This window comes from Sciurus carolinensis, chromosome 8 (genome assembly GCF_902686445.1).
Source record: "Sciurus carolinensis chromosome 8, mSciCar1.2, whole genome shotgun sequence".
Classification (NCBI taxonomy): domain Eukaryota; kingdom Metazoa; phylum Chordata; class Mammalia; order Rodentia; family Sciuridae; genus Sciurus; species Sciurus carolinensis.
The window spans coordinates 116628853-116634852 of record NC_062220.1 but is presented as its reverse complement, the minus strand read 5'-3'; positions in this window follow the sequence as shown (position 1 = coordinate 116634852).

Genomic DNA, 6000 nt, shown 5'->3' with positions numbered 1-6000 from the left:
TTTGAAATTGCAGATCAATTGGCTTCTTCAGAGGTACTGAGATTTCAGCTCTGGGTTCTTCTGTGAAGTAGCTAAGAAGCTATGATTATAGTTTCAATGTGTATACTAAGTATTAAATATCCTGTTCCCTTTAACAATTTTTTTACAGGAGGAATATCTTGGCATGATTTATGTTATCTCCTAAATTGTGTACCTGAGAGGGGAGTGTATGTTTTCTTGACTTCTGAAAGTACCATGCTTATTATGCAATAAGGCTCATGTTAAGGGCCTTGCTAAAGATCACGTAGAAAGAGCCAAGGAGCCTGAACTGAGCAGAGCTTCCTGGAATGTCCTCTCAGTCCTTCCACCCATGGGGACTTTGGGCTCAGATCAGAACTTCAATCTGTCACAGCTGGAAATGTGAGAAAACGGGCCAGTTGTATGACGCTAGAATCACAGAAAGGATGATGGAAGCCAATGGACCAACGAATCAGGAAGATGCAAGTGGAGGTGAGTTGCTGGGAAGCACATGGTTCCACAAAAAGCAGTAGATAGAGAGGAGAGGGGACTCGTCAGTGTGATACAGTGAGTTGGGGTGAAGCAGAAGCCAGGGTCTTAAGTTTCTCTTTTTCCTCCATTGTGATGTGCTCTCTCTGGACCCGTATTTTAAATGTGTGGTTAAGAGCAATGAGTTCAAATTCTAGTTCTGCCTTCATTAGCTGTATGTAACCTGGGGATTACTTTATCTCTCTGTTTCCCTATCTATAAACTGTAAATAATAGCACTCCTGTGTCATAGGAGTGCTTTGAGGATTAGAGAGATATTTGTCAGGCACTTATTGCAGTGTTCAATAAATCACAACAAATGATAAGTGGAAATTCTTTTAGTGTTCTTCCAATAGTGGCCTCAGAGAACCATTGCCTTGGTCTCTGAGGGAGGGCAGGTATGGTGCAAGTTCCTGAACTTCACCCTCTTGAACCTTCTCCACTCCTCTGTAAACTTTCTCTTCTGGCCCCAGTGCTTTAGACTTACGTGGCAGAGTCCGTCCCTTAACACACACACACACACACACACACACACACACACACACACACACTTCTGTCCAAAATATAAAGGGCTTCAAGCCACCTCCAGGTCATGTGGACATTTTTTAGGGAGTTTCTAAAGACAATTGTTGTACATTCTGGTTTCTGCAACTGGGTCTTCAAAGTGATTTTAAGGGTACTCAAGTCACCTCTTGTGTTGCCTATTTTGGGGACAACAGATTCCTTGTTTAATACCTTCTTTTAGAGTGTTTCTTTCCAAATAATGACCTCTGAAAGTATCAAACTCACTATTATTCACAATAACCAAGAAGTGGAAAACCCAAATGCCCATTGACAGATGAATGGATAAACAAAATGTGGTAAAGACAGTCCCCAACTTACAGTGTTCCACTTACCATTTCTCAACTTTATCATGGTACAAAAGTGATTCACAGTCAGTAGAAAGTATCCTTCTAATTTTGAATTTATCTTTCCCCAGGCATTTCTATATGGTGTGATGCTGTCTTGTGATGTTGGGCTGCAGCTGTAAGCTACAGCTCCCATCAGCTCTGTGATCACAAGTGTAAACAACTGGTCCTCACAGTGTACTGTATTGCCAGCATTTTTGGATACAAGTATTCAATAAATTACATGATATTTTTGATACTTATTATAAAGCAGGGTTTGCATTATTATTTTGCCCAACCCTAGGCTAATATAGGTGTTCTGAGTACCTTTAAGGTAGGATAGGCTAAGCTATGATACTTGGCAGATTAAGTATATCAAATACATTTTCAGTTTGTAATATTTTCAAGGTACAACGCATGTATCAAAATTTAAACAATTGTTAGTTGAGAAACATCTATATATACACACAATAGAATGCTATCCAGCCTTAAAAAGGAAGGAAGTTCTTTTACGTGGTATAATATGTTTGAAATTTGTGGGCATAATACTAAGTGAAATAATCCAGACACAAAAGAACAAATATTGTATGATTATACTTATGTGGGAGGGGATTGGGGAGTTATTGTTTAATGAGTGAAGAGTTTTAGTTTGGAGAAATGAAAGTTCAGGAGTTGGATAGTGGTTGGTGATGATTGCATAATAATGAGAATGCACTAATGCCACAGAACTATAAAAACAGTAAATTTAATGTTGTACATAATTTACTATTATAAAAAAGAGAAGTTTTATCACAGTGAATTCTAAATCCCATTGTGGTGAGGATATGGGTGAACTCACAGTTTTATACAGTGTTAAAGGGAGTGTCATCTGAGATAGTCAGTCTGCAGGGCAGCTTGGTGACACATATCAAAGTCTTAAAAATACTCCAGGCCTTTGAGTAGCAGGGCTTACATTAGGAATTTACCCAATAAAATAAACAGATAAGTATTATCTCAGTAATGCCTACAACGAGTGTCCAAAGATAAGGATTTGTTAAATAAACATAAATGTATTAAAATACTGGCATAATTTGTGGTCATTAAAAAGAATATTGTAGATCTACAAAATGTTGTGCATAGTTCAACTCACTTTTATAAGTATGTAATGCTTGTTTATAGATAACATAAATATATGTAGCATTTTATAATATAACTACATTATATTTAAAGTCTGAAAGAATATATATGCCAAATGTTAACAGCATCAATTTATAGAATGTGATTTAAGAATAATTATTTTTATTTTAGCCTATTTGTATTGCCTTCCTTTCCCCAAATAAAATAGTGCATTTTATGAATAATTAGAAAAAATGAATATGGGCGGGACTCACATCTAACCTGTGAATGTCAAAGTGGCTGTTTTCAAAACAGTAAGTGACTCTACTGGCAAATCTTTTTTGCAATCAACAAAAGCATAACCTGAAACCTTGGCTTTTGTATCCAAGGTTGTAGTTTTTAAATTTTATTCCATATAGAAAGATGTACATAAATATAAACCTAATGGAAGCTATTTTGAGGACATGTTTGTTAGAATGCTACAGTCCTTGAGAACAAGCTGAGAGAGGGCCTGAGGAGCTCACCCAGAGTTTACATGGGGAAGGAAGAGCACAGAACTGGGATTCGTGGTTTCGCTTCAGGAAGTCAGTTTTGGAGCTCCCAGGAGGGATCTGAGAGCATCCCAGAGCAGCAGAAATAGGACCTAGGCTAAGAAAAGAAAGAGGGAGGAAGGCACAGTGGGAAGACTCAGGAGCCCTGTGCATAGGAGGAGCACATAGGACAAGAGGGCCTGGGTCCAGGGCCCTGGTCCCAATCCTGCCACTGATTCACTGTGTGATTCACAAGCCCCTGCTACTCTGAGCCAGTGTGTCTGTCTGACAAATAGAGGAGGGGGGACTTCATGCCCTCCAGGTCCAAGGGCCACAGAGGCATTCCCAGTACCTGTCCTAGATAGTTGAGGTTGTTGCTGGTGAGCCTCAGTTTCCCCCTGTAAAATGAATATAGTATGCTCTGACTCACTGATTTAACAGGGCTGTTGCCAAATGGTTGTTATATGTGAAGGGATTAAGGAGAAGTTAACAAAAATATGTCCAGTTGGTATATTGATTCTTTCAAGTTGAAAACTTTGAAGAAACTAGTTGCAGGGAGGATTACCTGTCCTGTCTTTTCCTACATATAACAAGTCATGATAAAGATTGCTTTGGGAGGGATGCCTTCCCCGTCCTATGACGAAAACGTGCTTATCACTAAAGACTTGGAATTGGTACTGCAATGGACCTGCATAAATGAACTCACTAAAGTAAGCCTTATCTATCTGTAGCTTTACACTCCACCCTTCATATATCTCCTAGTGACTTCCCTAGAATTAATTACGTGTAGCCCAGAGATCCTTTCTGTGATTTTTTTCATAAATTTGTTCTTTGTCTAAAAAGCATAAAAGAAACGTGTGTGCTTCTTTCTTATTAATCTGTCTTGTATTAATTTGACTCCTAGATCCCTCGTTTTGTTCCTAGATTCAAAAAGCCCACATAAAAACTAGGAGGAAAAGGAATTGTCTCCTCTCCATAACAGATGAAAGGTAAGAAAGTACAAAAAAGAGCGATGCAAAAATAAAGGCTTATCTTTTGTGTGTGTGTGTGTGTTTGTGGTACTAGGGATTGAACTAGGATCACTCTACCACTAAGCTACTTCTTCAATCCTTTTTACTTTTGAGACAAAATAGGGGCTCACTAAGTTACCTAGGCTGGCTTTGAACTTGCAATCCTCCTGCCTTAGCCTTCCAAGTATCCAATTATAGGTGTGTGCCACTGTGCCTGTGGGTTTCCCTTTTTTTTAATCAGCCTTTTTAAGGTATAATTTATATACATATGTATTTTATTATACATCGATTTAATGTGTATAGTTTAATGAGTTTTGACGAATATTTACCCCCCAAATTTTTCCACACCCCCTTTCAGTAAATTATCCCTCTCCTGCCCCACACAATTATCTTCTATTTCTTTTCTCTTTCTAGGACTTTTATTTCTTTAAAATAATTCTTACAAATGGTTACAGTCACAAACAAGATTTTAACCAAAATATTCCTAGCCTAACACATTAGCAGGACGGGCGACCGCCTCCCCCGGGACAGAAGTCAGTTTCAAGGAGCTCGCGGGCGCCCCCTCCTCTGAACTGCTTCGAGATGCCATCTCCATTTTGAACAAAGGAGTTCATGCCCAAACCAGGAAAACAGCCTCTGTTGTTTTTCTAAATTATTCTAAAAATAAGAGAATCGGGTAGAAAGAACAATGCGCTACGTGGCATGAAGGAAAGCGGGAAGGACCCATCGTTCTGGGAAGGGGTCCGCCTGGCTGGTGTCCAGCAGAGGGGGAGCTCAGACCACGGCTGTAGGCTCCCGGGCTTGCTTTTGTTGACAGCCAAGCAAACGAATCCTCCTGAAGACTGAACACAGAGGCGAACATCCATGATAGAATTAACTACTAACTTCTTTTGCTCAATGAGGAACGCAAAGGACACTGGCCCACCCACCCCATGCCCCTTCTCCTGGCCAAATTGTCAAGCCCGAGGCGGTTAGAGACCACAGATCAGTTGTAGCCCGCGGGGAGCTCTCCAGCCTCGGCGTTTGGGGAGGGCTTGGTGCACCTCAGCCGGGAGTGTGCGCAGAGGCGCCCGGGAGGTGGCGGACCTGGAGCCCCGGAGACTGGCTGGCCCAGGCGTGTGCAGCGCGAGAGGCAGCGCGGCTTCCCGTGTCGACTGTGGTTGTCTGGTTCCCTGGGCTGGCTCACTATCTTCTATTTTTAATCTCCATAGACGAATTACTTTTGCCTGTGGTAGTGTCACATATAAATGTTATAATACAGTGTATGTTCTTTTATGTTTATTCTCTCTTCTCAATTCAGTGTCTACGAGAGTCATCCCTGTTGTATGTCTCAGGAGTTCATTTGTTTCCATTGACCTGTAGTATTCCATTGAGTGAATAGACCACAATTTGTTTATTCATTTACCTGGCAATGGACATGTGGGTGGTATCTAGTTTCCGGCTATTATAAACAAAGCTGCTATGAACATTTGTGTATTCTTTTTGTGTGTATATGAAGATATGTTTTCATTTCTCTTGAATATGCACTTCTGAGTGGAATTGCTAGGACATAGGGTAGATGTAGATTAAACTTTACAAGACATTCCAAGAGTTTGTTCTGAACAGTATATTTGAAGGTGAAAGAGCATTGGATTAGTTTCTCAGAGATCAGTGCATGACTTTGGACTAGTCTTTCCCTACTCTTTGGGTCTCAATTTCCTCACCACAGAATGAGGAGTGGAGTAGGTTGGTTGAATGTTTTTGACCATTTTCTATCATTCTTAGAGGTTTTGGAAATCCCACACCTGTCACATGCTTTATCCAGACTTTGAAGAAATTGTCCCCCAAGTCATTCACCTGTACCTCCCTGTGCTCAAGAGGGCACAAGCAGCCCTTCTGTATCAAGGCCATGTTGTGGGTAATCACAATGGTAGTAACAGCTGTAGTTTAAAGAGGCCTTTGCCCCAAAGAGATC